At 41.2% G+C, this 27,640-nt stretch overlaps 1 protein-coding gene, 1 long non-coding RNA gene and 1 pseudogene across 2 annotated transcripts in view; 1 reads left to right on the top strand and 2 right to left on the bottom strand.

Moving 5' to 3' along the window:
* LOC146676647 (protein NLRC3-like) overlaps positions 1–27,640 on the top strand; it is a 145,970-nt gene that overhangs the window by 111,918 nt on the left and 6,412 nt on the right. The window lies entirely within an intron of this gene.
* LOC146676653 (uncharacterized) overlaps positions 1–27,640 on the bottom strand; it is a 448,379-nt gene that overhangs the window by 40,984 nt on the left and 379,755 nt on the right. The gene's annotated exons all lie outside the window — the stretch shown is intronic.
* On the bottom strand, positions 7,959–12,875 carry LOC146676657 (mitogen-activated protein kinase kinase kinase kinase 2-like; annotated as a pseudogene).

The raw sequence follows: 27,640 nt of genomic DNA on the forward strand, positions 1-27,640 counted from the left end.
GTTATATTAATACATCTTTGTTTGAGTTACCTGGGGGTTGGTGTCTCCTCCTGTCTGGCAAAGGGCTGGGAGACCTGAAGTACTACTGACAGCCTAATTGGATTGCACCACATGCAGGTGAACGACTGCGTCATCAGGACAACAAAGTAGAAATTATTAAAAGAGTAACTTTTATATATGTGCGTTTAAAGCAGGGTGTCAGTTTTTTTTGTTTTTTTTCCACATATGTTGGATTATGTTTCTATATATATACTTTGTAAAGGGTATTTTAAATTAATGAAAATGAATAAATATGATTGTTTCTTTTACCTGTTTCGATGTCTGCCATATCATTAGTATGTTTCGTGGGAATTAAATGTTTATTTAACATGTACGCTATTACATTTACTCTACAAATAAAACCAAATTTAAAGGCTGTTGCATTTTATTGCCTTTTTTCTTTCCTTTTCTTAAAGTTATGAAGGCATCTTGGATGCCATTTCAGTGAGTGGGGGTTAATGCCCCACACTCTTTTCTGTCACTGCTTTGAATGCACAAACTGGTCTTAATGTTGATCTTTGTAATCTTCAGTGTTACGACCCGGCTCAAAAGCCGCAACATAAAAACAGAGATGAATAGCAGAGTGTGGGTGAGAAGAGGTTTCATCCTAAAATGGAAAACCAGGTTGGCTAAAATGGCTGGTGCCACCAAGGCAAAGACTAGTGCACTGCCGGGAAGCTTGCCTCAGGTATGCTTTTATCCACACCTGACTAGGTGTGGCCAATTAGCACCAGCTGAAAACACTGAGACGATTAGAAGCTGCAGAGGGACGTAACACCTCCTCCCTTAAAAGGGTTCCTCTAGGACCCCTAAACAAATTAAAAGTTCCTCTGAAGCAAGTTGGCATCTTTAAGCATGGATGCCCCTACATGAGGATCTGAAGTTGCCACACTGAACACACAAAAAGTAACATGTGACCAACACAAAAGAGCACAACAGTCAAACCCAAAATGATTACCTGACCTGCTACAACACAAAACCAAAAGTACACTAAAAACAACAAATCCCTTACTTTCCCTACCCGAGTCTTCAGTGGTGTACCAGGCTCGAGGCAACTTTAAACGCGAACTCGAGAGCAGGCAGCAGACCAGAGATATAGTCTCCTACCAAACTCTGAAGCGTACCCCCACCCAGGATAGCCACCAAACACAAACTAAAACAATAAAGCAAAACAACAAACAAGTGCTTCGATGGAAGGGCAGCACAGTCACCCAGCTGAAACACACTAAAGGGAGTTTGCTCAATTACACTGAACACCATCACTCACCCACTTAAAAGCAAAACAAACTGACATTCAGTCTCCACTAAAATGTCCAAAGATCCCGGACGAGCCACCACTTATGTTATGTATAGTGTGATTTGGCCATCTGAACATGCTACCTATATAAATCCCAGCAGGAAGCATGTTTTAATAGTGTGATTTGGCCATCTGAACACGCTACCTATATAAATCCCAGCAGGAAGCATGTTTTAATAGTGTGATTGGGTCATCTGAACATGCTACCTATATAAATCCCAGCAGGAAGCATGTTTTAATAGTGTGATTGGGTCATCTGAACACGCTACCTATATAAATCCCAGCAGGAAGCATGTTTTAATAGTGTGATTGGGTCATCTGAACACGCTACCTATATAAATCCCAGCAGGAAGCATGTTTTAATAGTGTGATTGGGTCATCTGAACACGCTACCTATATAAATCCCAGCAGGAAGCATGTTTTAATAGTGTGATTTGGCCATCTGAACACGCTACCTATATAAATACCAGCAGGAAGCATGTTTTAATAGTGTGATTGGGTCATCTGAACACGCTACCTATATAAATCCCAGCAGGAAGCATGTTTTAATAGTGTGATTGGGTCATCTGAACACGCTACCTATATAAATCCCAGCAGGAAGCATGTTTTAATAGTGTGATTGGGCCATCTGAACACGCTACCTATATAAATCCCAGCAGGAAGCATGTTTTAATAGTGTGATTGGGTCATCTGAACACGCTACCTATATAAATCCAAGCAGGAAGCATGTTTTAATAGTGTGATTGGGTCATCTGAACACGCTACCTATACAACGGAGCCATTAACCACGTAAGGTAGCATATTCTGATAAGTTAGCACGGATTGATAGACAAGACTATAAATTTACGCTACGGTAGGATGTTTTGTCAGAACACCGGTTCTCGTCGCCAACATTTTTCTTTTGTTAAGCTTACTGTTATCAAGGCATGGTAAATGAACAGTAAACCTTGCCTGATGACTAATCTTCCCGTTTCCCTCTCATTGATTTATTTGGGTTGTCATGGCAGAAGTATTAAACGATGCCTTTTATTAGAACATAAGCATTTAAATGCAGTAATTGTATTTGAATTAGTTAAATATGAGTGGGCAACTCTGACCATGACAAGACTGCATTTGCTCTAAAGAATTAATAAAAAATTTAGACATATTGTTGTCATTATTTTTACTCTTCAATTTTATGTGTTTTTTTCTTTAAGATGGTATCAGAAGTTGCTCCTCCACCATGAAAAAAACCATCTGCATATATTCTTTCACTACATCCACGATTCTCCTCTGTGGTCTTCCTCATTCATCCTGTTTGGAGCTTAATGTTCAACATCCTTTATCTGTTAAAATTACAGAAGGAGAAGAAAGTAATCATCAGAGCAGGAATCATGATAAATGATAAATAGATTACCAGTACATACAAACATAACACTTGCATAATTTCTCTGATAACGCTGCATTGGATGGGTTTATTAACGGTGGGCTGAAATTGTACTACAGTCTGCTGGTGAGGAACTTTTTTGAGTGTTGAATAAAATGTCCTCCACAATCTGTATATGAATTGTCATTAAAACCACAGAGATTCTTACTTATAAAGGAAAGAAAAGTGGGACAAAGCCCATCAACATATAGTGTATATTTTCTGAAACATTACAAAGATGCAGGTAATTCTGGGTTCACCTGAATTACAGATTAGACTGGTGGACAAACAGAGATGTTGTGTACAACTGGTGACAGCATCAGTGACAACAAATTAATCAGCGAGGCTGGAAGCAGAATTAGGAGGCGTCAGAGTCAGCGAGGGTCAGAGATCGACGAACAAATTGCCCACCTTCATGGATAATGCATCCCCCTCAGAAGGATTCAAAATTAGGCCACGAAGAACAGTTCAGGAAACCTATTTTGTTTCGTCTGTGAAACTGTATAAATAAAATGTAAATTATGTTAAAGGCAAACACATTTGTAAGCCATAAGAAACAAACATGCTTTGCAATATACCTTCAAACATCTGTATAGATTTGATACATTATTTATTAACTGAATTTGCTAACATGTCTTACATAGTGAGTGTGTCACGGCTGCCGAGGCGAGCCGTGCGGAATAAATGAGGATCCAATCACAGGCAGTCGTGGAGAAGTGAAGGTGATTTATTGAACACAAAAAGAATGTGGACAAACAGCAAACGGGGCTCGAACTAAACTAAACTGGGAAACAACTAAACTACAGAGCACAATCCTGATTGAAAACGAGCAGAGGAGAATGACGATGAAAAGCAAGGAGAAGGCACGGTGAATACACTGAGTAATACAGACGAACCGGCAACATGCAGGAGAACACACAGGGCTTAAATACACACACACCAGTAATCAGGGGATGAGAGACAGGAGGGCAACACAGCTGGGAGAAATCAGAGCTGATGGGACAGGGGAAATGTAACCTGAACATACTCACATCAGACAGAGACCTTCACAATAAAACAGGAAACTCAGACACGGGGAACCAAACAAGACACAGATCTAAACAGACAGCTTCACAAACAGATGGGGTGACACCATAGACAGACAGAGACACAGACTCAAAGGCAGACCGAATATCACACATAGAACTCAAACAATAATAATAATCATCATCATCATAATAAACTAGAAAATGATAACTAAAAGCACTGGGTCACTGACCCAGGACCATGACAGAGTGTTTCTTTTACTGATGATATTTCAGTGATATGTATTTTTTATGACTAAATAATGCTCTATCGAACACCTGGCAATAACAGCAGGTGTGGCAATTTTGTAATTTGTTGTTTAAATTTGATATTATTGTAGGCAGTATATTTTCTTAGCCTTTGTCATACTCATGCTTAACCCTCTCAGGCTCAAATTAAGTTTTTGTTGCTAATGCACAAAAGAATACCTGCAGTGGTACTTCTGAATAAAAAACTCATGAAATATGTATGTGGGGTGATCAGGTTGTTAGCTTTTAACTGTTGCATATCTGCAACGCCTGCCTTGAGAGGGTTAACAAAGCAATCTCAGAAACCGTACAGTAATCTTGGGTGTGTGGGGGTCACCCAGAGTCAGAATCTAGTGAGATATCAGTGTCACCTCTTACAGTTTTCCTGTAATCTGAGCTCAAATATGAGAAAATATAGAGTACAGTACAGTAAATTGGGTAAATTTTACTGTTAATTTTCTCTGAATCGTACAGTAATTTGGGCTGTGGATCACAGGGTGGAGTGGAAAAAGTGGAAAAGTGGAGATGAACCAAAACTGGGAGTGGATTGTGAAGTACAATAGTGTCAGGACCAGAGTTGGTCAAGTTACTTGAAAAAAGTAATCAGTAACTAATTACTGATTACTTCCCCCAAAAAGTAATCCTGTTACTTTACTGATTACTTATTTTCAAAAGTAATTAATTACTTAGTTACTTTTTAAAAACACGATTTACAACCTGAATAGGTGATAAAGCGATAGATCTTTCAGCCCAATTCTACTTTTTCTGCATAATTCATCATATAAAATGTAATCAAATGGAAAAGTCTCTCTTTTTAAAACTTGTTTAATTAGTTTTAATCTTTTAACTTTATGCATCAAGCAAAAATTGAATTATATGTAACATTCTCTGACTGGAAGAAATTTGTTTAATATTTAAACTTATTTTCTGCCCATTCCAGCACATAAAATAAAATATTTTTTGTGTTTACACTCACTCTTTCAAATAGATGCAAGTAAAACACAGCAGAAAATAAATAAAATCAAAGACTAGCGGTCCTTTGGCTCTATTTTCACCTGTAAAGCAGGAGTAGGGTAGGCGGAGGTTTACCCTGGTGCAGGTGTGCCGCGGTCAGTTGAAGAATCCGCGAGTTTCTCTGTGACTTTCCCATTACGTCGTAGCGCACTCGGTGCTTGCTTGGAAGTTTAGGGGTTTTTTTCGCCGTAAAAAGAAGTTTTCTTCCCACGAACAACGGACACTAATGTTTTTGTCACTTTTTATGGAATCAAACTCAAAGTAAGGTCAGTACTTCCACGCTTTAAACGCTGCACGCTCATACTCTCTCCCGCACTCGATATATTATCCATTGTTGATCTGCACACAGCTGTTGTCACGGACGTTGCACTTGCTTACGTCACTGTCATGAGACATTCTCGCAAAAAAATCACTGTTTTAGTAACGCAGCGTTCCTACGGGAAAGTAACGGTAATCTAATTATCGTTTTTGCAATAGTAATCCCTTACTTTACTTGTTACTTGAAAAAAGTAATCGGATTACAAGTAACGCGTTACTGCCCATCTCTGGTCAGGACACAAAAGACTGCATTTCTAAGCCAGTCGGCACCCGTACCGTAATATGCATAAGAATAGTGCAACAACATTTTAGGTGCGGCTGGCTTGACTGTGTCGTCGTAAGTGAGGGCTCACTTGACCGCGGTCAAATATGGTGCTGGAGAAACAAACTACAGAGAACTTCGTAAAGAGAGTATTGAGCGCTTTGGCGATGTAAATGGACTGGTTCTTATATAGTACTCAAAGCACTTTAAAGAACTTGCCTCATTCAGGTGTACGCAAGCACTTTTCTCTGTAAGCACTTTCTGTGTAATGTTCACACACATTCGGAGAGCAACTCTGGGTTGGTATCTTGCCCAGGGATATTTGGCATGCAGACGGGGATTGAAGCACCTTCCTCTACTACCTGAGCAAAGCCACCCCATGTTCGTCTGTGCACAGATTTCTTTCAATACAGTATTATCACAATTGTGCAAAAATACAGGCATGAAAGCTTAAAGTGCGCGATCACAATAAAGGTGACGCTCAGAGACTGACTGAGTGATCTGAGAACTCATCAGCGCTCCTCACTGCCTTCACTTACTTGCTGCTATGGGTGCAGGAATAACATAGTTATGCAGTTATCTGGGACTCTCCACCATTTGACCTTAGAACTGAAGAAGCTTCTCGGATGAGAGGTGAAACGTCTTCAAGTAACTTAAAGAAGTCCAGACGCTTTTCTTTACAAGCTCCTTTGACCAGTTATGCAGTTACTTTCTCAGTCTGCTAGAGCCTCCACTTGAACGCAAGAACCTTCATTTATCTTCTCAAACGGAATTCAAAATGTTTTTTACAAATTGAAGGATTAAGATATAAATCGCAGAAGCATCGATCCACACATTCAAAGAAGAACAACCCAACAAACTCTTCATAAAACTCCAAGAGATATGAAAATCTTTATTTCTGTCTATTCTGTGTTGTTAATAACATCACATCTTCACATAGTAGCAAAAACATATTAAACAAACATTAATCTCAACATGCATACTGTACTTCAAGTTTCTCTCATGGAAAGGCCAGTGTTACTTTTATAGTACCCTTTCCATAAATATCATAAATATCTTTACCCATGTAGTGGAATTATTTTATTTTTTTCATTTTAGTTAACAAGTATAATGTGACCACATTCACTTTTTATCAGGACAAGCTACACCACCACGGTGGTTAGCATACAATAACACTGCCTTGTTCTCAAAGCTTCTTGCTAACTGTACTTTTTTCTGAGATGTTCTCTTTAAGTAAGGATACTGAAAGTGTAAGCAGTGTATACGGTCACATCACGTGCTTAAGGTTGTGTTAGCACTGATAATTCCTTCACAGTTCTTTAAAGATGCTGAAGTCATCATATCAGCTGTAAATGCAGTGCTGCTGCTGTCCTTACGCTATACTTTCAAGCATCACACTTTCTTACTGACCAGTTTATTTCCACTTTTTATGCTCTAGTATGGTGTGACTGAAGGAAGTCAGCAAACCAAATTCTGTCCATCTGAGGATGAGAAGAAACTTGCATGAAATGGGAAGAATGAGATGAAGATGGCTCCTATGCTTTAGACGTGGCACTGTTTCTGCCATTGTAAGTACGCTAATGCTTGAAAGATCCATTAAAAGTCTGACACTTCACTCTTCAGCTGGAGCGTCCATCAAGTTTTACATTCCAGGTTTCCTCGTTGGGATTACGACTCAGACGATGATGTGAAAAATTAGTTATTACATTAAACCCATAAAATCAACACTGGCAAAAAAGCCGTGCACTTCACAGAGCAGCTTTCTATGGCCGAGCAGCTCCTGCAGGTGTAAGGTGTAGGTGTCACAGCACTCTGGTCCAAAGAGGTTATGTGCAGCATGCAGACAGAAAATGGCTTTACAGAATATGACTGAATGTTGAGGCACCAAAACACACTCAGTCTGCCCCTCAGTCTGATCAAGAAGAAAACCTGACTGAGCGCTTCATAACATCAGTACGATGATGTCCCAGAGGCCATGTTCAGGTTATTCTCCCGTCCACACTGAGCGGGCGGATCAGTGGAGTCTGCATTAGCTTTAACAGAAACGTCTGATTTAAGCAGGTAAGCTGAATAGACAAGAAAAGCTAGAAAGCTTTATCAACTATAACCCCAGCGAGGACCTTGACAGGTGTCTTGTGTGCAGGTGAAGGCTGGACAGTCAGCAGGATACCTTCCTAACATTTGTCATTCCCAGCATTGAACCGTTTCCTGGCACAGCCTCAGTGAAACAGAGCATCGTTTCCACCCCACAGTTACAGACAGGCTGTGCTTTTCTTTGGTAACACTGTCGAATGAGCCCCGTGTCCTCTCTCAGTAGCTGCTTTCGTGTCCTGTCAGGATGTACAGGCTGCTCAGTGCTGACGGGTCATCAGTCGGTGTGCTCTGAAGGAGGATGTCTCTGCACAGTGTCAGCAAATGAGAAGGAGATGAGTTGTAAAGGAGAACCAGAGAAAGGCAGTACTAACCTAAAGCCAGTGCCTCCACCTGCTTCTACTCCTCCCACCTCTAGTACTAACACTACTCTACTGATACTACAACCACTGTAGTTTGACTTTAATGCTACACACTGGTACAGTACTGGTACACTTACTGGAGTTTTACTCCTGTTCCTGCTCATCACCACGCCTACTACTTTTTTAAACTTTATGATAAGTGTGAACATTTACACACCAGCATACAAACAAGTTTAAAGTAGAAAAAAGGAAGCAAAGAGCTGAGAAATACATAAAACATAACACAGAAGAAAAAGAAACCTTTGCAGGGATTCCTTCTACACCCAGTTTGAGTAAAAACTAACTGAAACACAAGGAAAGAAGATAAGATCCACTAAAATAAGGGTTGTATAATAATACTTAGTACTGGCAGCCAGCAGCGCCAAGCCTCAGCCTCCCAGTAGACACACCTATGGTACCGATTTAAAATCCTACATGTCTTTGTTCTCAGGTTATCACGTTCACAAACTTTGGTGTCCACGCTATTTGCCTGCCAGGCTGACAATGATTTAGATCACAGAAACATTTTTAAGCTGTTATTCCTGGTTTCACAGTGGAAAACTCCGGGTAACGTCCATTATCTTTGCTCCTGTATAAGACTTTCCTGAATGCTGAGGTTTGGTCTTCCACATGAAATTCAGTACTTTTGTTTCAGTTTCATTAATGATGCATTGATTTTGGACATCGATGTAATATATATGTGATACACGACAGTCTTTGAGTCCGTCCTTCTCATATATAATCCCACTGTTTTTGCACTTCAGATGATTCCAGTAATGACTGATTTAAAAAAGAAAAGTGAAATATTTCTAATGAACTCACCACGATTCTTATTACAAACTTCATTAAGAGCTGCTGGATCAACAGGGGTGTCCTGGATTTGTTAGTAATATAATATAGTAATATATTATTATTAGTTTTAATTATTTAGTCAAAAATCAATTCCAGACTGCTCTGAGCAACATGCTGCAGCGAGAGTCCTGACAGGGACTAGAAACAGAACATTTATTGGCTCCCTGTTTTATCCAGAATAAAAGATTCAAAATCCTCACATAAAAGGTTTTGAATAATCAGCCCCTGTCTTATCTTAATGACCTTATAGTACCATATCACCCCATTAGAGCACTTCGTTCCAAGTATTTAAAAGTAAAATGGGAGCCAGACCCTTCGGTTTCCAGGCCCCTCTTGGTAAATGGTAAATGGACCGGTTCTTATATAGTGGTTTTCTACTCTGAGCACTCAAAGCTTGCCTCATTCACCCGTTCACACCCATTCATACTCTGACGGATGCACCGAAGAGCAACTTTCATGCAGGATATCTGGCATGTAGACGGGGAGTAGGTGACCTGCTCCCCCACCTGAACTACAGCCACCACTTCTGTGGAACCAGCTTCCAGTTTGGGTTTGGGAGACAGACACCCTCTCTACTTTTAACATTAGGCTTCAAACTTTCCTTTCTTCCCTGAATCCTCCCTTAGTTAGCCTAGTCTAGGCTGCTGGCGGGTTCCCGTGATGCACCAAGTGTTTCTTCTTCAGTCGCCCTTTTCACTCACTATCTGTTTAAACACCTCTCTGCATTCAATCATTAGTTGAGAATATTCTCTGGCTCTCTTCCCCAGATTGTCTTTGTCCCGTCTTCCTCCTCTCACCCCCCCAACCAATCGCAGCAGATGCCCGCCCCTCCCCCAGCCTGGTTCAGGTTTTCACCTGCTAAAAGGGAGTTTTTCACCTTTGTGCACCATAATTGCAGGGCCTTTATCTTAAAATATACAGTGTCTTGAAGTGACTATTGTTGTGATTTGGTACTAGCATAAAGAAAATTAGCACTAAGGAAAGTAGTTTTCTGTACAAAGTGTCAGGTAGACGGTAGTTGGTAACTTTAATGGCTGGTTTTTCTTTGGAGGGCTGCATGCAAACACATAGGCTGCATTTCCTAAATCCTTGGATCTGAGTAACCAACAGAACAAACACTCTAGTGTGACTCCTGCTTTAATGCTACCATTAATGCTAGCAGTATTCATGCTACTTCCACATGCTACTCTGAAAATCACTTCCAGGTCTATTAACAATAGTATCAAGAAAAATACTATCCTGATTACTTCTGATGTACTAGGATTACTAGTTTCTCACAGTGATTGATAGCTCTTGTCAGCATACAGTTAACATACCTGTTTGTTCCCAGAACTCTGAACACACGACTCTCATCTGTAATTTCTTGTGTTACCTGCACATAAAGTGAAAATTCACATGTGTAATGACTTAGAACAAATATGATGAGCACATGATACGAGCTCAGCCAACGTTGGATGAATTTACTAGTTCATCACCTCATCTGAAACTCCTCCCTTTGAGGCCATGCTTCCAGAATGCCAGCACACTATCCTGCAAGCAGACTGACAGAACAGGAGGTGTCACTCAGCTTTCAGGACACACATCAGCTCTCATTCACTTTGTTTGTCACATCATCATTTCTACCTAGTGTTTCAATGGGGAAGTCAAAGACTATTTCTGCAGCCAGCTGTCTGGATGGAAGTCCTTGCAGGTTCACGATCTTTACAGTTCCTGTCCAAACGGTACACAGATTGAGAATGAGCATGAAAGACATTTGAAGGATTCACAATATGCGAGGGGACTTACTTTCCAAGGTGATGAGAACAGTGTCTCGGTCCAGCTGGGTTACCTGCACGACTCTGAGTGCTCCACTATCTCCTGATGCACGGAAAGAAGGAAGCTTGTTGCAACAAGTTGAAGCTTGAAGCTTCAGGAAGTCAGCAGAGACACGCAGAAACGGTCCTACCTGGCACTGGAACAGGAGCGCCGTTCAGCTCTATAATATCAAACCTGAGCTGTTGGCCGGTTGGTGGTTTATCATTACTACAGTCTCTCACTCCAACACACAGCTGAGAAGAGAATCTGGGAGTCTGATGGCGAGTTGCTGTGAAACAGTCACCAAGGAAAACAAAAAAAACTAAATAAATTCTCATGGATGGTTAAGTGATGCTTGTTAAACCTGAGCTGAACCTGTTCATACAACCGTCAAAAACAGCACAACAGAATTCTTGTATGATTATTAAATCTTGAGATTAAAGATAAACCGATGCCATCCACCCATCCATCCATCCATCCATCCATCCACCCACCCATCCATCCATCCATCCACCCGTCCATCCGTCCAGCCGTCCATCCATCCATCCATCCATCCATCCATCCACCCGTCCATCTGTTCGTCCAAACATCCACCCACCCACCCATCCCTCCATCCATCCATCCATCCATCCATCCATCCAGCCGTCCATCCATCCACCCGTCCATCCATCCACCCGTCCATCCATCCATCCGTCCATCCATCCATCCATCCACCCGTCCATCCATCCATCCACCCGTCCACCCATCCGTCCATCCATCCACCCACCCATCCCTCCATCCATCCATCCATCCATCCATCCATCCATCCAGCCGTCCATCCATCCATCCACCCGTCCATCCATCCATCCATCCACCCGTCGATCCATCCATCCATCCATCCATCCATCCATCCATCCATCCCCTAACTGCACGTCTTTGGACTGATGCCACTTTTCCATAATGTTGTGACACAGGCGTGTTTCTCCAAGCAGCACTGTGTTAGGACTGCAGACAGGCTTAACACAGAGCTCTGTTCTCACAGTACATACATTATCGTTATGAAATGTGCGAGACATTCACAAAAAAACTGTCAATTATCTGTGCTATGTGATCTAATGGTGCATGCTGGCGTTGAACTGTGTGCTGATAACACTGTTCCTGTAGCACAGAAAACACATGGTAACCATTCAGTTACACGAGCTTGGACCCAGAGAAGGTGCTGTTGGTGTTTTTGGACGGCGTTTATACAACGTTTCTTTTATTTAGTCTCTAAAATCTTGTTGGGCTTGAATAAAAAGTATGCATATGTTATTAAAAAAAATCAATTACATTCTTCAGCTTCAGATTTTGATATGCTGTCTGTCTACTTTTATGTAATTCAGGTCTAATGGCTGGTTTGCATTGTGGAAATAGGGGTAGAGTTAGAAAGGAAGACATTTATTCAGGTGGCAAGTTCGACATATCTGTACAAACCTTTAGATGCATGAACTTTTGAAGAGGCTCATACCACAAGAGTAAAACCAGGCCAGATGGGACAGCCCCGCACAGATATGTACTATCTGTGTATGGGTTTCTTGCTGAAACAGAGAGAGCAGGACTAAGTGTCTGCAGTTGTTCTCCGTGAACAAACAGACTGACCAGAGTAACTCGGCATTGCTTACCTACACTGCACCTCCTACAACCTTTAGTGTCAGGAATCTTTACAGATATGGTAAACTTTCTGTGGCCAACAGAGAATATCCAGGTCAGAACAAGCAGACAAAATTGGGTTTACAGTATCCTCCTTCCTCAAAATCAAGTGGTAGCATCATACATGACATTATTAACACTGCTGCACCTACAGCTCCTGTTTCCCTGCATCTGTGATGGCGTGTCGTACCTGAGACTGATCCGCTCAGTGAGGCGGTTGGTGCTGAGCGACAGGCTGCTGTGTTTCTTGTGCAGATGTCCTTTCTGTTCAAACAGAGCTGGCAGGCTGTGCAAGTAAAGCTGGGCCGACTTCCCTGCAGGATGGAGCCTTTTTAGAGCAGCATATTATCGAGTGGACACAATGTTCTCCATTTGTGTCACGCTGTTTGTTACCTGATACGGACATCAGCACATTGTTCATAACATATAGCCATATACATCGCTGAGGGAGGAGCTGTGGGGAAAAGACAAGCAGTTCACTGAGACTTCAAACATCCAGCTTCAGTCATCAGACTGTTCCAGAAACATCATTTCCTGGTTTTCAGTGCTCCTCCTTTCATCAGGAGCTGCACTCCTTACTCAGGTTTTTCAGGGTGATGCGATTAATGACTTGCACTTTTTTGTTATTACTTGCATTTTTACACAATGCTCTTCTACTCTGACTGACACTTTCAACTACCAGCTTGACCGCGCATCACTCTTTTCTACCTCAAAACGACCAGTTACACATGTCTGCATGAATTCTGCACGCACGTTTTTCACTACAAGCTGCACACAAACACGTGCGCACATCCATGATTTACTCCAAACCTAACTTAACCTTCGGCGCTTTTTAACTTTCAACCCCTTCAGTGGAAACATTGGGAGAAGTTTGCCAATGTGGTATTATAATATTATTTTATGCCACGTTAGACCCCTAATTGAAGATTGTGAATTATTATGTAGTTTTAGTTTGCATTATTCTCCTGAATTAGAAGGTGATAACTATTGCATTTGTTAAACTGATTTGCATTACATTAGACTGCTGATTTATTGTGAATGAATGATATTGTTTCATGATGCATTATACTGCTGAGTTATAAGAAATACTGTTCGCAGAAAGTCATCGCCTTATTTGTCTGATTAGAAGAGAACAGAACATGCTGGAGTTTTCTGCCCCATCTCAGCAGGAGCAGATAAACAGGGAGCCAAGGTCGTAGCTTAGGCGCCGTGTGAGAGAAAGCATGTGAATGTTTAGGCTTTTATGATAAGGTGGGGGCCACTAGAGGCTATAAGAGTTTGATCAATGCTCCACCATTTTGAGATCTGATGCTGTCTGCGTACGGTGTCCATCTCCCACGCGTGTGATCATTAAAATCATCGTTTGACTCAACCCGGTCGGACCAGTGTTGTTATTGTGGTTTTTCCTCTTGTATCCATCCCCAATATTTGAATCCGTAACACCATCAAACTCGTCGTTGGAGGGGAGAGGGAGGGGAAACAGGAGGACAAAGGATGGCGGGAACAACTGAGCTGTAGTGCTTTTTTTTTTTCAACTGTGCAATATTTGCAATATTGTTTTATATTCGACCTTTTTTGTGGGGCAAATAATATTGACACCAGTCATTTTGTGTTTTTCTGAAATTATTCTGTTATTGTGTACAAAATATTAAAAAAATTCAGCTATATATGTTGATGCATGCTTTTATTACCAGTCGCATTGATTGCTGTAACGCCCTGCTCTCTGGTCTCCCCAAAAAGAATATATCACCCTTACAACTTTTACAAAACTGCAGCTCGTGTGCTGACGAAGACCAGAGGGTGGGCCCACAGTACACCGGTTTTAGAATCGCTGCATTGGCTCCCCGTGTATTTCAGGATCGATTTTAAAGTTCTTTTATTGGTTTTTAAATGTCTTAATGGTCTGCTTCTCTCAATGACTATCGCCCTGTAGCCCTCACCTCAGTAGTGATGAAGTGCTTTGAACGCCTGGTCAGAGACTTCATCATTTCTTCACTACCAGACACACTGGACCCACTACAGTTCGCTTACCGTCCAAATCGTTCCACAGACGATGCCATCTCTCATCTCCTCCACACATCACTCACTCACTTGGACACTAGAAGGGGTAATTATGTTAAAATGCTCTTCATAGACTACAGCTCTGCATTTAACACCATAATTCCCTCCACACTCACCACCAAGCTGGAGCATCTGGGACTCAGCTCATCTATGTGTCAGTGGATCTCCAACTTCCTAACTGGCAGACCACAGGCAGTAAGGATGGGCGGACATGTCTCAGCCTCCACCACTCTCAGCACTGGAGCCCCCCAGGGGTGTGTTCTGAGCCCCCTGCTGTACTCTTTGTACACACATGACTGCGTGGCCACTACCAGCTCCACCACCATCGTCAAGTTTGCTGACGACACCGTCGTGGTGGGCCTGATCTCTGATAACAACGAGACAGCCTACCTGAAGGAGATTAGGAATCTGGAGAACTGGTGCCAGAGGAACAACCTCCTTCTAAACGTCAGTAAGACAAAGGAGCTGATAGTGGACTTCAGCACTAAGCAGGAGAGGAACTACCAGACCCCTGTCATCAACGAGTGCCCAGTGGAGAGAGTGGACAGCTTCAAATACCTCGGAGTTCACATCACGCTGGACCTGTCATGGTCCTGTCACATCAACACCGTGGTGAAAAGGCCCGACAGCGTCTCTACCACCTCAGACGCTTGAGAGACTTCCAACTGCCTTCCAAGGTGCTCAGGAACTTTTACTCGTGCACCATAGAGAGCATCCTGACGGGAAACATCTTAACCTGGTTCGGGAACAGCACCATGCAGGACAGACGAGCTCTACAGAGGGTTGTGCGGTCAGCTGAGCGCACCATCCGCTCCGAGCTCCTTGACCTGCACTCAATCTACAGCAGGCGGTGCTGGACCAAGGCCAGGAAGATCGTGAAGGACCTCAGCCATCCCAACAACAGACTGTTCTCTCTGTTGAGGTCAGGAAAGCGATTCCGCTCCCTGAAGACCAACACAGAGAGACTGAGGAGGAGCTTCTTCCCGCAGGCGATACGGTCTCTCAATCACACCACCACACAGTACTGACCCACACATATGGTTCTTACACACACACTGGACTTTCTGGACATTGTTTTCACTTCATCACTTAAATCACTTTAAGCATATTTGCACTGCACAAGACATAATGTGGATTGCACAACACTGGTCACTATATTCTTCATTTCCAGTTAATACTTGTACAGCTGCTGTTATTGTGTATATATTTATTTATTTATATTTCTTCATACATTCTTATATAGTTCTATATTGTGTATTTTGTTGTACAGGTATTTTATTTTCAACTTTAATTTATATATTTTATCTTATTCTCCCAGTTAAATTTACCCTTCATTCTAATTTGTGTTGTACAGTTATTTCATTTTTAACCTTAATTTATATCGTATTCCCTCCTAGTTAAATTTACCCTTTTTAATTTTTCCTATTTATTTCCTATTTATTTCCTTTTTTTTTTCTTTAGGTCACGAGCAGTTGTCCAAGCATTTCACTGCATATCGTGCTGTGTATGACTGTGTGCGTGAAAAATAAAATTTGAATTTGAATTTGATTTGGGCCGTCTTATCTCTCAGATCTGCTTTTACCATACGAACCCTCGCGGACCTTGAGGTCCTCTGGTACTGGCCTTTTGACTGTTCCCAAAGACAGCACACATACTCACGGAGAGGCAGCTTTTCAGTGGTATGGTCCTCGTCTGTGGAACAGCCTGCCGGAGGAGCTCAGGGCCGCAGAGAACGTACATGTTTTTAAGAACAGGCTCAAGACCACCTTTTTAATTTATCTTTCACCTAACGTTTATTTATTTTATGCTTATTTATTCTATCCTGTTATTCTATTTATTAATTTAGGTTTTACCTAATATTTATTGATTTTATTCTTACTCATTTTTTATCTTCTTACTATTTCTATTGTATCCCGTTCTTATTTACTTTATCTTTTTACCCTGTATATATCCTGTTGTGACATATCTCCAGTGTTTCCTCGGAGGGGGCTCTCTGCACCGGGGCTGTGATCGACCGTGGCTGCTGGGGCTCTGGGGGTCCTCTCAGCCTGGCTGGGGGGGGGAAATATGGGTGCATTCATGATTGTTTATGTTAATGAGAGTGTGGGGGGTTAGTTGGAGGGCGGGGTGGGGTGCTTTTAACCATGTAAAGCACTTTGTGCTACTTTTTTGTATGAAAAGTGCTTTATAAATAAAGATTGATTGATTGATTAATTTCCCAGCTTTGGTCATTATATACAGTATTTTGGAGACAGAGAGTTACAGACTCTCTCCCAGACCACGGACTCATAATACAAGTCAGAGCTTTATAAAAAAAAAAAAGTTGTGTTTTCTAAATTGGAGTTCAAGTTATTTGTACTTCCAATAGTGTTAACATACTACACAGGTCATGAACAAGATTTCTTTTACATTTTCATTGTAAATGGGCTGAAGCAGTTAATTAAAAGTAGTCTAACATAAATGTAAACGCTGTAATTTGATTATTTTAATAAACCATGAAACTTGGATGGATTCGATGCCGGCGTGACCACAGTGCACACGTCTGCTGTCGCTCACAGTGGTCCAAGGAACCGCTCAGGGAGTTTGTGTGTTCGCTCAGACACCTGAAAAATTAGAGGGAACATTGGGCCTATGACATTCAATACCCAGTTATTAAAATGTTAAGTGTAAATCATCCCCAGCCCACAATAGCAGCTGAATTTACTACGATTTCAGATCTTTTTACACGTCAATAAGAAACCACCGATGTGTAAAACAGGCTGACAACAGAATGACGTAAACCACACTGCTGCAACTGTGCAGCTCTCAGGTTTTATCTATTGTTTCTCTGTGTGGCCAGCAGGGGGAGGTGTTTTGCTTAGTTTTTTTTTTAAATATTAATGAAAACATTTTTCATGAAAGTTGCAAATTTGTTATCTGTTTTTATGACATTTTTCACTGTGGATTACAACAACATCAACATTAGAAAATGAAATACATTTATAGTAGGTGATCATTAATCACTATTATTGGCACTATTAAAGGGCCCCAAAAATCAAACTTTGCTTAGGGCACCACGGAGGGCCAACCCTTTTTACACTTCAACGATTGTACACAAAATACAATCATCCATCCTTCTATCTATTTATTTTTGTCCACTTATATAATTCAGCATCACAGGGAAGCTGGATCCCAGTTGTTTTTCACAGAGGGCCAAGCAGTGGAGGGAGCTGCCGACCTCCCAGCAATACATGTAAAAGCTTTATTTTATGCTGACTCTGGTCATCTTTATCTATCATAAAAATTTGCTTCACGATCTGAAACACGTAAGTGTGGCAAATATGCAAATAGCTAAGAAATCAGGATGGGGTAAATCGTTTCTCACTGCACTTCTGTTAGGCGACTGAATGAAAACACAAAGTCAGCAGTCTGGCTATGAATGTCTTTAATGTTTCCAAGATCAGAATCACATCAGGGTGTACAACCTCACCCCTGGCGCCGTTGCCCACCTCTCAATTTTAAATACACATAGACATTGAGGGGTACCAGGAGGGGCTATGCGCTTACCTGCTGCTGAGTAATTGCATATGAGAGCATGAGGGTGGGAATGGATGTTTGTATCTGTGTGTGCCTGTTTGTCTGTGTCCATATGTCAGGTCGGGTATCAGACGTCACCTCTCTGGGGACATCTCAGGCCCTCCAAGGTATGGAGGCCTATCTCCCCCCACCACTCCCCCTGCCAGTGGCAGACGCCTTCAGACATCGGTGCATTGGTGGTTCTTTGTGTCTGGGGATGGGCGTCCAGGTACTGCTTGTCGGGGCCTGGAGCCTGGGGCTCGCTCGGGCTCCTTCAGGGTGGGGTGCCTTTGGCCTCTCAGCCTGGGGCTCGGTCACTCTGGCACAGCTGGCTGCCGGCGGAGCTCACGGGCACGTCACGTTTAAATCATGCTTTTTATCCGTTTTTGTTTTTTAATGTTCTGTAAAGAACTTGGGATCACCTTGTTGTTGAATTGTGCGATATAAATAAACTTGCCTTGCATTTTGGCTGCTACCTCAAAGCACACTGTGCGCTGTCGATCTTACGTGCTGCACAATAATATTCAATATTTAGCATTTACAGTTATATTCACATAGATCATCGCGATGCTGTTGTTTATTATATTGCTCTCTTTTGTTTGCTTGTTTTCTCTTTTTTCTTTCTCAACAGGTGATCCAGGTGATTGATAGATGGATTTTTTGTCTGTTTGTTTTGTTGGCTTGGACAACTTCCTACCAGACCCGTGGAAGTGGAAGCTTCAGTGAAGAAAGATTCCTGCTCCCAGCCGTTCATTGGCTCAGCATTTTAAACCCCTAAAGGGTCACCTGGCCTGTAAATAAACAGGGCCAATAAAAAAAATCACAAGAATAATACAAAAACTTCAGCCAGTTTATCTTAATACATTAACTTATTCTTGTGTACACAGTAATTCATAAATAAATAATGTATATTATCAATAAAGATTGATCTAAACAGTTTAACTGCTATGTGCAGATAAAGGTTGCATAGCTTTAAAACATTTGCTATCCAGCAAATATCAGTCAAACTCAACACAAAAGGAAACACAACAATGGTTCAAATTGTTTGGACCGGTGATCCAAATCAACTGGCGTTGGTCAAACAGATGTGTGGTAGACTTACTTTGAAGGAGCTGCTACCGACAAACCAGCAAATAAACACCAAATATTTCATCTGTGACATTTGTGAGGTTTCCTCAAACACACTCCGTCAGTCTTGTTGCTGTTGAACGACAAACTATTTAAAAATGTCGCGGGTTTACCTGGTCATATTCTCATTCACGGGGCGCTCGCCAAAACAAAAGCAAACCATTAACACCACGCCGATGCTGTTCACAGGACAGCAAGAGTAACGATCAGGAGCATCTGGTCTTCGTTATCGTTCCCCTCGTGCGTGTTATTACTGCGATTTCAGCGTTTTCGCTTCACAACTAAAGTGTGCAGTTTACTTTGTGTGGACTCAGATGTGTCAGTTGGTTTGTCTTTGTTTGTGAGTGTGGAGGAGAGTTAGATTGGGTTGGTTTTAAAGCTAAGTTAAGAATATTCTGAATTTCAATTCAATTTTATTTATATAGCACCAAATCACAACAACAGTCGCCTCAAGGCGCTTTATATTGTACAGTTTAATTTCCAAAACTTGCATATGATCTTCAGTTTGCAGCTGGACTATCACATAGCAGCTGGAGCAGTCTCACATGGAGGCCAGTCCACTGCTGCCACCTGTGGCCAAGTGCCATAGCCTACTACTAGATGAACTTTTTTTTTTTTTTTTTAATTTTAACTTTATTTACAAACAACAGTATAACATACACAGCACCGTCATTAAACCGATTATGTTACATCCTCGGTTGAGCATTATAGCAAGAAAAAAACAAACAAACAAACAAACAAACAAAAAAAAAAAAAAAACAATAAGCACAAAGCTAAAAGAGTTAGCACAAAAAGAAAGAACAGTCATTGAAGGATTTGAACCAAAGGCAAAAAATAACATGAGCAAAAAAGGGCAGTCATGCTTATAAAATAGGGAGGTTTTTATTTTTTTATTTAACATAGATTAAACTCTTTAAATGGTAAATGGTAAATGGCCAGCTCCACATGTCAGTCCAGAAGGAGTGCACTGATTCACAGTAGAAAAACAAGTGATCCAGACTTTCAATATCATTTTCACAAAATGTGCAGGCGTTCACATCTAAATTAAATTTCCGTCTTAAGAATTCATTGGTTGGATAAACCTCATTAATGATTTTAAAGTGAACCTCTTTTACTTTAGGGGAAAGAGGAAGTGAAATATACTTTTTTCTTATCGCCTTAACCTCTCAAATTCTTTAAGGATATAATTTCTTTTAACCGGATTAGGGCAAATTTCGTTTATCAAAATATTCCTGATCACTTTGTTTGTAAACCTGCTGTCACCAAATTCAACTCCAGCTATGCAGAGCTGCCTCAGTCCAGGAGAAATTTTAGAGTGCACAATATCTTCTTTTATCATTGATCTCAAAGGGACTGGGATGGCTTTCACTGGGGATTTATATCTCTTAGCAGTACATCTTACATCAAATTTCTCACAAAACGTCTCATGTTTTAGTAAGACCCCATTATCATCCATAAAATGAGCTACAGCCCAAATCCCTTTAGATCTCCATTCATCCACGTACACAGATTTCCTACACAAACGGATATACCTGTTGTTCCATATAGGGGTGTTGTGAGGAGTAAAGCTATGTTTATAGATTAATTTCCAGTAGAGACGGACCTGCTGATGGAAAGCTGAGAGTTTAACAGGTAACGAACTGCAATCAAAGTCACAACGTAACAAAAAGTCTATTCCACCCATTTTGCCAAAAATCACATTGGGAATAATGTTCCAAAAGGAATTTTTGTTCCTAATGAAAGATCTTAACCATTTCAATTTTAGTACACCATTCATAACATCAAAGTCAGTGGCATTAGCCCCACCCTCTTCATAATTCTTAATCACATCATTTTTCTTTATATAATGACATTTGTTCCTCCATATGAACCTAAAATTAAGAGTATTTATAGATTTAATTAGTTTTGGAGGTATGGGCAGAGAAAAGGCTGGATAGATGAGTCTGGACAGACTGTCCATGTTGGTTAGCAAGATTCTCCCAAACAGAGTTATGTCCCTTTGCAGCCACATGTTTAAAATTGACTTACACTTTTCTATATTGGTACAGATATTCTTATTTTCTGTTGATGTCTTATCCTTGCAAATTACAATGCCCAGATACTTCACCTCTTTTTTGATCTGCATATTATTTATTGCTTGCAGGGGACACTCATGCAGAGCTAGAATTTTGCATTTATTAATATTCAGCTGTAGGCCAGAAGCTTTGGAGAAATGGTTGATCGCCTGCAAGGCTAAAGGAATCTGGTCCTCATTTCTTAGAAACAGGGTGGTATCATCTGCCAGCTGACTGATTATTATCTGTTCACCCATCACAGTTAACCCCTCAATGTGACTGTTTTTAATCAAAATAGACAACAGCTCAGCAACCATGATGAACAGAAGTGGTGAGCTGCTACATCCCTGCCTTATCCCTCTATTAACCTCAAACCTTGAACATGTACCATGTTCTAGCAAAACAGAGCTGTTAATGTCATTATATAGCATCTCTATAACATTGATAAATTCCTCTCCAAAACCAAAAGACTGCAGAGTTTTTAATATGAACGTATGTTCAACTGAGTCAAATGCTTTGTAAAAATCCAAGAACAGGATGTACCCTCTCTCTTGGATTAATTCACTGTATTCAAGGAGATCCAAAACCAGCCTAATATTGTTATGAATTAGTCTTCCTTTCAAAAAACCTGATTGTGTTTCACTGATAATGTTTGAGATGCCTTTCTTTAGCCTCTCAGCTACAGCTCCAGACAGGATCTTATAGTCAGTGTTTAGTAAGGTGATGGGTCTTAAATTGTCTAAAATTCTTTTATCCTTACCCGATTTAGGGATCAGGGTTATCAGCCCTTGTTTCGTGCTCGGCATCACTTCTTTTTTCTCTATCGATTCCTTTAATGCATCAAACAATAAAGTTCTTAGGTCCTTCCAGAAGAATTGATAAAAATTAGTAGTGAGTCCATCTGTCCCTGGGGACTTGTTTAATGCCATTTTCATGACCACCAAATCCAGTTCCTCAATTTTAAGCTCTGAATCACACAGATCTTTGAACGGCTTGTCAATACATGGGATGAGATTATGAATCTTATCAAAGAAACTATCAGAATCAGCTGCTGAATATTCTGAGGAGTACAATTTGGAATAAAAAGTGAAGACTTCCTTTTCAATCTTTCTGAAATCTTTACATTCAGTCCCATTTATCAACAAGCTTGAGATTAGATTTCTCTGCTGTCTGCACTTTTCCAGCTTACTAAAATATGATGAGTTCTTTTCACCTGCCTCAATCCACTTGGCTCTCGATCTTATAAAGGCACCCTGGGCTTTCTCTAGGTAAAGATCGTCTAATTTAGTTTGTAACTCCATCAATTTATTCTTTTCTTGCACGTTTAGTTTTTCTTTACTACAGCACTGAGTTATTTCACGAAGTAAATTACTTTCATATTCCCGTTTTTCCCTGTTCAGTTCTTTGCAGAATTTTATAGTGAATTCTCTGATTTTGAATTTAATAAGTTCCCATTTCTGTATATTACCCACTACTGAGTCATCATTTTTTATATCTGTAATTTTATGTCTAATTTTATCACAATACTTGTCCTTATTTAAAAGGCTGGCATTAAATTTCCAATATCCCCTGCTACTACGTTTCATCCTTGTTGGTTCTAAGACAAGATCAATGAAACAGTGATCAGATAGGGGTGCTTTGGAGATTTTAGATGGTGAAGTACACCTCAAAATGTCATCGCTCACTAACCAATAATCAATTCTTGACCTGCTTTCTCCATTAGGTTTAAACCATGAATAATTCTTAACTCCAGGATTCAAACTTCTCCAAATGTCTGTAAAATTATTATCACTAGAAAAGTTCTCAATAATGTTATTCTGTTGCCTCCTTCCTAAGCGAGGAGGCCATCTGTCCATCCATTCATCTGAGGTCATGTTCCAGTCTCCTCCTATTAGGATGTAATCTGTGGGGTACATAACTTTAAACTCTGAAATAACATTTGTTAGATTTTCCAATAGACGTTTATTTTGACCTTCGTTATTATGTCCATAAAGATTTGTAACAATTAGAAATATACCTTCGCTCTTCAAGCTGCAGTTGACCAATGACCCTCACTATCAGCTTTATATGTTATAATCTCCCCTGGGAACTTATTAAAACAAATCGCCACACCTCCAGATCTGTTAGATCCACGACTGAAAAGAATCTTGTCTCGCCACTGATTAGCCCAAAAGGTAACATCGGCATCCACAGAGTGAGTCTCTTGTAAAAACAGACAGTGACATTTTTGCCCCTTGCAAAATAAAAAAAGTGCCTTTCTCTTAACAATTTCCTTCAAACCCCGAACGTTTAATGAACCAAAAGAAATTTTTGAGTGAACCATAATAAGAGTATGCTAAGAAAATAACTTTTTTTTAAAAAAAAGAAAAGAAAAATATATAAACATGAGTTTAAATTGTAACACTTGTCACCAACTCAGTGACTAATAACCTTTAACTTTAAGTAGAACTCTTTTGTCCCATTAATAATATTCCACTGTATACAGTCTTACATCAAGTCTTTCATTCAACGTCGATGATCCTCCGTCCTTCGATGTATCCATGAGGACCCCGGAAAAAGGCCCGTTTCCCAGCCCGTCTGGCTTGTTCAATTTGCGGCCACAGCCGCCTCCTCTCTTCCCAGTCCTCCCGCGGCAGTACCTCAGCGAAGTGGAAACCGCCGTTCTTACAGACAGTCGAATCTTTGGTGCGACGCCAAATCTCCTCTTTCACGTGTCTCAGAGCAAACAGAATGATGATATGTCGGACCTTGTTCTCAATCTTCTTCCCAACTCTATGCACCACATCCACAGATTCTTCAAGCTTTGATATCATATCAGGTGCGATCTTGCCAAGAATTCCAATAACCAGCGATCTGACACCTTCATCTCTTTTCTCTTCTAATCCTTTAATCCGGAGGCACCACCTCATTTTGTACCTTTCTTGCTCTCACACTCTCTCCTTGAGATCGTAGTTATCTTTGGTCAACTGCTCGTTTCGTCTCTCCAACTCTTTAACCTTTTGTTTACATTCTTTCACCTCCTCCGAGTTGAACTGAACCGCTTTGGCTAGGCTGGCTAGCATCGTACTAGCTTGCTTGCATTGCACACTCAGGTCAGCTAGCTGCTCGTCCACTCTTTTTTCAAGGTTTTTTCTACGTAGTCATGATCCGTTCCTTCTCTGCTGTCTTCCTTTCCATCACATGGCGATGTTGTTTCTTGTTTTTTGAGGTCGAGTTTGAATTTAGCAGGTTTAACTATACTTGGGGCAGTCATTTTACTACTTTCGAGTGGAAACAATAACGAACACAAAGTAAATTCTGGGACAAGTTCAACGAGCTCCTAATTCGTGCGACTGCTCAACTCGCCATCTTGCGCCACCGTCTCACTACTAGATGAACTTGTGACACACATCTGCAGCAGAGGCTGAGTGGCTGCTCTCACACCTGGAGCATCCAAATCGACCCACAAACACGCTGAAAGATGCAATGCCATCAATGTGGATTGTCAAGACTGAGAGACCTCTTCCCTCTGACCCCTCCCCAAACCCTCAAACCCTCCTACCCACCTCGACATACAAACTCTGTGTGGCTTCACGTGTTCTGTTGATGTTTACATGATCGAAATAACTTGAACACAAACACAAACAAACAAAGAGGAAGACCGCACCGGAAGGAAACAACTACAAGTCCCAGCATCCTCTGTGTTTAGGGAGCAGCAGTGAAAGTGAAAGCAGGAGGAGGAAGGTGGAGCTGAGGCAGGTGAGTGTTAACATGAATATGTTTCTTCTTATGACATAAAATAATTCCACGCTGTTCGTGTCTGTGGGTGAAATGTGAGGCCGGTCGGCTCCTCTGAGCGCTGGTTTCCTGTAAGTAGAGAGGAAGTGAGTTTAGCTGAGCCTCCGTTTAGTGTGAGAGAGCAGGAGGAGAGTGAGAGCTGTGCTGAGGCAGGGTGAGTGTTAACACCGCTCTGACATTACTGTCTCTGTGGCGGGAACAACAGGCTCCGTCAGTGGAGGCAAAAATAATCAGACTTTGGTTTTTCAAAGGAAACAACTTTATGTCGGAAGTTCCCGCACGCTCATTGGATAACGATGTGTCAATCTCGAGCTATTAGCCAATGAGCGTGCGGATTCACAGAAAGACCCGCCTTTATCACGGGACTTTAAAAACTACAATGGCGACAGAAACTCCGTGAGTGGAGTTCAGGGTGACGTTTGAGCCACTTCCCGTTGATCGTGAAACTGATGGTTTCTGGTGTTTGGGTCTGTTTTTCTGTATTTATGCAGATAAAGTGTAAACTCAGATGAATTATACCATCAAATGTTAAAGGAAAATATCAGGATGAGTGTCTGTGAGCTGAGAAGGACGTGAAGCGAGCAGTTTATCCCAGAGCTGAAGCTGCTCTGTGTGCAGAGATGAGCTCAGATTCCTGCTGTGATTGATCAACAGTCACAGAAATGTAGACTTGTAGTTATTACTGCAGTATGGTCACAGCAGATACTGATAAACATGTATTATGAGGATGGATGATCAAGTTTCTCACTCTCTCCTTTAAATCTCAGTTTTTTCTTCTTCACAGTTTATCTGTTAATTTATTAATGAATAACACTGAAAGAGTTTCTGTTATATTTCCCCTTGAACATCAGCTTATTAGGGCGGCATTAGGAAATAGCCCCCCTCCAAAGAATGAATAAATGAATGATGATAATAATAAAATGATTCAAAAGCAGAGCTCAGAGTGGTAGAATGGTCAAACATGGATCCACGGGTGGTTCAACTGCATTTGGTGACGTGACTAAAGCAAATCTTTCAAATAATCCCACCATCAACGGGATGTTGTCTCCTTTACTACGGTTACTTTACTTGGTCACCGTGTGAATTTCTTTGAAATGAACCAAATTCTTTTATTTGTCGGTTGTTGCATATTTAACCTCTACAGTCAGGAAAGGAGGAGATGAGGCCTCAACAATGTTGGGTTGTAGCTGTGCTTCAGGTTAGAGTGAGTGTCCATGGAATAAATGTAAGTCAGTGAACTGGAAACATGACTGTGTTCAAACTTTGTTTCCTTTTTATAATGAGTCTAATCAAAGGTGGACAGAAGTATCTCCACTGTGACTTTTCTGTGTCACCATCAGAGCTTCTGCACAGTGTTTCTGGGGCAGATAACATTGCAGCATTATGGAGACATTATGGAGACAAAAAGAAAAGCGTCTGGACTTCTTTAAGTTAAACTTAAAGAAGTCCAGACGCTTTTCTTGGACTGTTCAGTGTTGAGTCTCATTCACACACTCCCTCAGACTCTTCACACACACTGATTTGCTGACATAAACACACTCCTGTGTGCTTCACACACACACTGAGGACCATCTACAGACTGTGAGCTCCGTCTTCTTTGTCTTTGGAGCTGAACTCTGACAAAGGTAGGAACAAAACTTTCTCCAGCGTGTGAACTTTCCTCCTAGACTCAGTCTGAGCAGTCAGACCACATATTTCTAAAGCAGCACATGAAGGTGTGGCTCACACACACACAGGTGAAGGAAACAGCTGCAGTATTAAAAACTGCTTCACTGTCTACAAATATATGAACTGAATGTTTCTTTCAGGCTGTAAAAACCTTATTTATCCTCCATTACAGTCCTGCATTCAGAGCATTACTTCTGTTATATTAGTACATGTATTTTATTCTGATGAACACATGAAACTCTGAGCTGGATTGAATCCATTGAATCAGAGTCCAGGACTCAGACTAAACACACTGAATGTGTCCTGAGCTCGGCCGCTGTTCCACAGTAACTGCTGTCAGAGTCACTGTTACTGAGTTAGCTTAGCTAGCAGGGCAGCTAGCAGTTAGAGTATGAACTCTGTAAGCAGTCAGCTCGGTCCTGGACATGGTTACTGACATAAAGCTGCTCTCTGCAGCCATGTTTGACCTGCTGCTTTGTAGGACTACAGTAATGGAGGATTTGGAGGCTGAACTGGGCTCTGTGACACTTTTTGTAGTGAACTGATGAAAGCTGTGTCTCAGATGGATGTTAGTCCAACACATCAGACACGACCTCTGCAGCTCTCAGTTGATGTGCACATGAATGATTTGTGTTTCCTCTGCAGGTGAAGGTAGAAAGTGTGTGTGAGCTGATGTGAACTGAGCAGCATGGATCAGTGTGAGGACAGAGAGGAGGGAGTCCCTCCCTCTAAAAGCACTCTGTGTGGGGAACATGAGAGCCAGACCAAAGCTCAGAGGTGAGATGACCATCTCTAACTGTCCATGACTCTTCTCCATGTCACAGCTCAGCACTCACATCACTGCTCCATCATTATTCACACTCATACCTCTGTGTGTGTTGTTTTAAAGCCCAGAGCTGTGGGGCGTACCAGGCTCAGCTGGACATAACCCTGAAACTAATCC

Source organism: Rhamphochromis longiceps, linkage group LG3, assembly GCF_057381845.1.
Source record: "Rhamphochromis longiceps isolate RC_006_pf linkage group LG3, R_longiceps_female_GT1.1, whole genome shotgun sequence".
Classification (NCBI taxonomy): domain Eukaryota; kingdom Metazoa; phylum Chordata; class Actinopteri; order Cichliformes; family Cichlidae; genus Rhamphochromis; species Rhamphochromis longiceps.